We start from the raw sequence: 6,607 nt of genomic DNA, 5'->3' as shown, positions 1-6,607 counted from the left end.
TTAGCAGAGCTAGGAAAGAAATACCCCAGGAGAAGCCAGATGGACCAACAGGAACTGAGAGGGCCATTTTGAAACCAACCCAGGAGAAAAGAGCCAGCATGCACCTTCCCATGTGATAGAGGAACTCTGGATGCCATCAGCCTTTCTTCAATGAATGTAACCTATTGTTGATGCTTTAGTTTGGACTTTTATACCCTTAAACTCTAAATTTGTAACCTAATATATTCCCATTGAAAAAGTCAACACATTTCTGTTATATTGAATTCCAGCAGCTTTAGTAGCAAACAGAAACAGATTTTGGTACCAGAGATGTGGGGTGCTGCAATTTGCAAAATACACAAAATGCTGGAATGGCTTTTTAAATGGATGAGGAGAAGGTTCTAGGAGAATTGTGAACAGTTTGATAGATAGGTCCTGGATTGCCTTGAGGAGATAGTTGGTAGAAGTTTGGATGCTAAAGTTACTTCCAGTGAGAACATAGACAGAAATCATGTTATTGCAAACTGAAACAAAGGCAATCCATACTTTAAAGTGGTAAATAATTTGGAAAAAATGAGTACTGGTGTTGGATGAAAGGTGGAATTTGAAAGCAATGAGCTGAAATGTCTAGCAAAGAAAATTTCCAAACTAAATGTAGACAATGCAGCCTGGCTTTTTCTTACAGCTTATAGTAAAATGTGAGAGGAAAGGAATAAGTTAGGAACTGAACACTTGGGTACAAAGAAACCAGAAATTGATGGTCTGGAAAATTCTGAGCTTTTGAAACATGAGTCCCCAGAGAAGAATGTTCCACATGAGGACTTCACCAAACATGGAAACATTCAGTCATGTCAGGACAAGCCAAGCTTGATGGAGTTATCTAGGGAGGATTTTCAGAAAATCCTATTGTTCAATGGTTTTGCCAAGACAACAAATATTTTGTGAGATATGTATGAATGGAACCACAACCAGTCTGGACTTGAAAAATACAGAAAAAGGGTCAGATTGATGGAAAAATTACTTCAAAGGAAGAACCATGGAAGTTAATTTCTAGAGCCAAGAACCTAGGGCCAGGAGAGTGGATCCATCCATGCATGTGAAGAGGGTGATTTTTCCCCAGAGGCAGAGGGTAAGCCTTCCACCTCATTGTTCAAGAAGAGGTTTAGTACCCCAGGCCTAAGAAAGGGTGGAGCACCCTGTAGATTGAGGAGAGCCTGGCTACCAACCCACTGTTCTGAAGGGGTTGAATGTGTGCCTAAGAGATGGCAAAGAGTCCAGATGGCACCTAGATGCTTGAGAAGGGTGGAAATGCAAATTGGTCTCCCCAGTGTTCCCTTGGAGAAGGTGGGACTACCACTCTCTCAAGCCTTGAGGATAAAATTTCATTCCCTAAATTTCTGTAAGCTCTCAAAATCTAATGAAGTATGCCCTGCAGGTTTTCAGAACTGTTAGGTCTGGTGACTCATTTTCCTTTCAATTTCTCCCTATAAAAAATGGGAACATTTATTCTATGACTGTCCCTCCTTTGAATATTGGAAGCAAATAACTTGTTCTGAGTTTCTCAGTTCCATAGCCAGAAGAGAATTTTATCTTAGGACATACCATGCCTGTAGCTGATTTTAATGTGAGTTGGTATTGTTTTTTACTTCTGTATTTCTAATATTGCTGAAATGGTTTATGGATTTTGTGATATTATGATTGAATGTATGTGTATTGTATATGGAAAGAACATGTCTTTTGGGGGTCCAGAGGGTGGAATGTGATGGTTTGAATCTATGTACCCCAGAAAAGCCTATATTGTTTAATCCAATCTTTTGGGAGCCTACCTCTTGTTGGGTAGGTCCTTTTAATCAGGTTGTTTCCATGAATATGTGACCCCACTCATTCAAGATGGGTCTAAATCAGCTTACTGGAGTTCTTTAAGAGAGCACACAGAGAACCAAGAAAGTTTAGAGAGGCTAAGAAAGAAAAAGCCCCAGGAGAAGTCAGAAGGATCAACAGGAACTAAGAGAGCCATTTTGAAACCAACCCACAATAGAGGAGTCAGCAAACATCACTGTGCCTTCCCACATGACAGAGGAACGCCAGACACCATTGGCCTTTCTTCAGTGAAGATATCCTCTTATTGATTTTTTAGTTTAGACAGTTTTATTGCCTTAGAACTGTAAATTTGTAACCTCTTTGAAAAAGCCAATCCATTTCTGTTATATTGCAGCCCAGCAGGTTTAGCAAACCCAAAATATGTTTTTACTCAACTCTTTGGTGATTTTATGCATCAGTAAGTGCCACCTTTGCTTTAAGGGAAAACCATAAAATGGCACTAACATGAACTTGCTGAGGGAAGGTCCAGCCTGCAAAATGGCAATTGTGAATTACAATTAATTTCTTAAACAAATGCAGTGATTTTACTTTGAAGAACTATTAAAAGGATATGGATTAACAAGGTATTTCCTGGCTGATTCCCTTAGCTTTTGTCAGATGAAGAAGAGACAAAAACAACTTCTAAGTGTCATCCTTATACTATACTCAAACAAATTTGGATTGAGATAAGGTATGTGAGCACATGTATGTGTGTGTGCATTGTACATAATCATTTTACAAACAAGGGAAATATAGTTCTCTATTTGTTGGCAGAAATTATACTAGAACATATGTTCTTAATTCATCATTAATTTTCTACCTCACCATGCCTTTTGGTATGACTAATTCATTAGCAAAAGATTTTGCATAAATATAAGAAAAATACAAAGATCAGTGTCCATTTGTCCACTTTAATTTAAATTCCTATTGTTGTCCACATTTTTAAACATTAATTTTAATGTAGTATATATGTCAATAAAGCAAAAGGTCTATAAAAAATATGTGCAGTAACAAACAAAATCATATAATAATATTAATAACAATTATTGAATAGTCTATATTTTTCTAAAAAAATCATACCTTCTGAATCATGTCCCAGTTAGGTAAATCTTTCTATTTAAATTCTTTGATGACTTCTGTTTCAGTTGCTAAAGCTACTGGAATGCAATATGCCAGAAATCGGTTGGCTTTTTTAAAGGGAATTTATTAGGTTATAAATCCACAGTTCTAAAGCCATACAAATGTCCAAACTAAGGCATCAAAAAGAGAATACCTTCACTAAAGAAAGGTTGACGGTATTCAGGGTTCCTCTGTCACCTGGGAAGGCACACGGCAATCAATGTCTGCTGGCCCTTCTCTCTTGGTTTGAATTCAAAACGGCTCCCTTAGCTCCAGTGGGTCCTCTGGCTTCTTGAGCATTTTCCTTTTGAGCTCCCTCTCTCTGTGACCTCTCTTAAAGGACTCCAGTAAGATTAAGACCCACCTTGAACTGAAACAACTACTTGAAACAACCTAATCGAAAGGTCCCATCCACAACAGGTCTGCCTCCATACGACTGGATTAAAGGAGGATGGTTTTTTCTGGGGTACATGACATAGTCAAAACTGCATGACTTGTTATCATCTAAAATAAAACCTAAAAGTTTTTTTCAGCTAACTTTTAAGGTTCACCATGATATATCTCCAACCACCTCTGATCTTTTGTCCCAGTGCTCAGCTCAGACATTATAATAAAACAAAATAATTAGCTATCTCTTGAATGCATCCCTTGCCTTTACTTAGGTTGTTTTCCACAATTGAGATGTATTTTCCTGTCTGAATTTTTTTTTAATTTTTTTTATTAATCAAAAAAAGAAAAGAAATTAACACAACATTTAGAAATCATTCCATTCTACACATGCACTCAGTAATTCTTAGTATCATCACATAGATGTATGATCATCATTTCTTAGTACATTTGCATCGATTTAGGAAAAGAACTAGCAAAACAGCAGAAAAAGATATAGAGTGTTAATATAGAGAAGAGAATTAAAATAATAATACTAATAAAATATATATATATATAAAAAGGAAAAAGAAAAAAACAAAAACAAAAGATACAAACACACAAACAAACAAACAAAAAACCATATTTTAGGTGCAGCTTCATTCAGTGTTCCAACCTAGTTACATTACACTTAGGTATTATTGTGCTGTCCATTTTTGAGTTTTTGTATCTAGTCCTGTTGCACAGTCTGTATCCCTTCAGCTCCAATTACCCATTATCTTACCCTGTTTCTAACTCCTGCTGGTCTCTGTTACCAATGATATATTCCAAGCTGATTCTCGAATGTCGGTTCACATCAGTGGGACCATACAGTATTTGTCCTTTAGTTTTGGGCTAGACTCACTCAGCATAATGTTCTCTAGGTCCATCCATGTTATTACATGCTTCATAAGTTTAGTCTGTCTTAAAGCTGCATAATATTCCATTGCAGGTATACACCACAGTTTGTTTAGCCACTCGTCTGTTGATGGACATTTTGGCTGTTTCCATCTCTTTGCAATTGTAGATAATGCTGCTATAAACACTGGTGTGCAAATGTCCGTCTGTGTCTTTGCCCTTAAGTCCTTTGAGTAGATACCTAGCAGTGGTATTACTGGGTCGTAATCCATTATGCCATTCTATGTCTTTTGATTGGGAAATTCAGTCCATTAACTTTTAGTGTTATTACTGTTTGGATAATATTTTCCTCTACCATTTTGGCTTTTGTATTATATATATCATATCTGATTTTCCTTCTTTCTACACTTTACTCCATACCTCTCTCTTCTGTCTTTTCGTATCTGACTCTAGTGCTCCCTTTAGTATTTCTTGCAGAGCTGGTCTCTTGGTCACAAATTCTCTCAGTGACTTTTTGTCTATAAATGTTTTAATTTCTCCTTCATTTTTGAAGGACAATTTTGCTGGATATAGGAGTCTTGGTTGGCAGTTTTTCTCTTTTAGTAATTTAAATATATCATCCCACTGTCTTCTAGCTTCCATGGTTTCTGCTGAGAAATCTACACATAGTCTTATTGGGTTTCCCTTGTATGTGACAGATTGTTTTTCTCTTGCTGCTTTCAAGATCCTCTCTTTCTCTTTGACCTCTGACATTCTAACTAGTAAGTGTCTTGGAGAATGCCTATTTGGGTCTAATCTCTTTGGGGTGCGCTGCACTTCTTGGATCTGTAATTTTAGGTCTTTCATAAGAGTTGGGAAATTTTCAGTGATAATTTCTTCCATTAGTTTTTCTCCTCCTTTCCCCTTCTCTTCTCCTTCTGGGACACCCACAACACGTATATTTGTGCGCTTCATATTGTCATTCAGTTCCCTGATTCCCTGCTCAAGTTTTTCCATTCTTTTCCCTATAGTTTCTGTTTCTTTTTGGAATTCAGATGTTCCATCCTTCAGTTCACTAATTGTAGCTTCTGTCTCTTTAGATCTACCATTGTAGGTATCCATTGTTTTTTCCATTTTTTCTTCTTTGTCCTTCACTCCCACAAGTTCTGTGATTTGTTTTTTCAGATTTTCTATTTCTTCTTTTTGTTCAGCCCATGTCTTCTTCATGTCCTCCCTCAATTTATTGATTTGGTTTTTGAAGAGTTTTTCCATTTCTGTTCATATATTCAGCATTAGTTGTCTCAGCTCCTGTATCTCATTTGAACTATTGGTTTGTTCCTTTGACTGGGCCATATCTTCAATTTTCCGAGCGTCATCCACTTTTTTCTGCTGGTGTCTGGGCATTTGATCAGATTTCCCTGGGTGTGCGACCCAGCTGGTTGAAAGATTTTTCTGTGGAATCTCTGGGCTCTGTTTTTCTTTTCCTGCCCAGTAGGTGGCGCTCATGGCGGTCGTTTGTCTGCGGGGCAGTCGGCCTGGGAAACCGTGCATGGAGGCGGGGGTCACTGGCCGTGGCTTGGGGGAGTGCCGGTCCAAATTGCCCAGCTGGCCCGAGACGCCAAGCGTGACGGGAGGGCCCCGCTATCCAATGTTCCCAGTCAGACCGGGGAGCCACGTGCGTGGAGGGGACCCCAGTCGCCAGCCGCCCCGGCCGGGAAAATGTGCGCCCCTCGGGTATCTCACCGCAGCGGATTCTCCCTGCCTGTTCAGCCGTTCCAGAATGGGGTACGCTGTCTTTTTGGTCTCTGTCGTGACTCCGGGAGCTGTTTCGTATTGTTTCTGTTTCTTTAGTTGCTTTTCTGGAGGAAGAACTAAGACCCGCGCGTCTTACTAAGCCGCCATCTTCTCCGGTCCTGTCTGAATTTTTTAATTATAGTTATCATTTAAGGCTAACCTCAAACGCCATGTCAATCTTAAACCTTTTCCTGATCTTCAAAATAGGAAAAATTTTCACCCTCCTCTGAACTTTCCCATAACATTTTTTTAACATCTCATTTACATGGTTATTTACAGATTTTTTTTCCTGACTTGCAAGATTACATAGAGTTGAAAGATAGGAGCAGTAGTTAATTACACTTTTATCATCAAAAGGTAAAATAGTAAATACTTAATAAATACTTTATGATGAAATAAGAACAGAGAAATGGATGGGTAAATAAATAGTTCACATAATGATAACATGATACAAACAAAAATACAACTAGAGATATCATAGAGATACAAAATACAGTTTTACTGAACAGAAATCTTTCAGATTCTTAGAAGACATAACTACAGATTCAGTAATTTACAAAATGTAGGACTTTCAAATTACAGCTGTTGATTGAAGTTACATAAAGTGAGTTTC

The sequence above is a fragment of the Tamandua tetradactyla genome, chromosome 24, assembly GCF_023851605.1.
Source record: "Tamandua tetradactyla isolate mTamTet1 chromosome 24, mTamTet1.pri, whole genome shotgun sequence".
Lineage (NCBI taxonomy): Eukaryota > Metazoa > Chordata > Mammalia > Pilosa > Myrmecophagidae > Tamandua > Tamandua tetradactyla.
The sequence above is the reverse complement of the archived record's forward strand: the minus strand, read 5'-3'. Positions refer to the sequence as shown.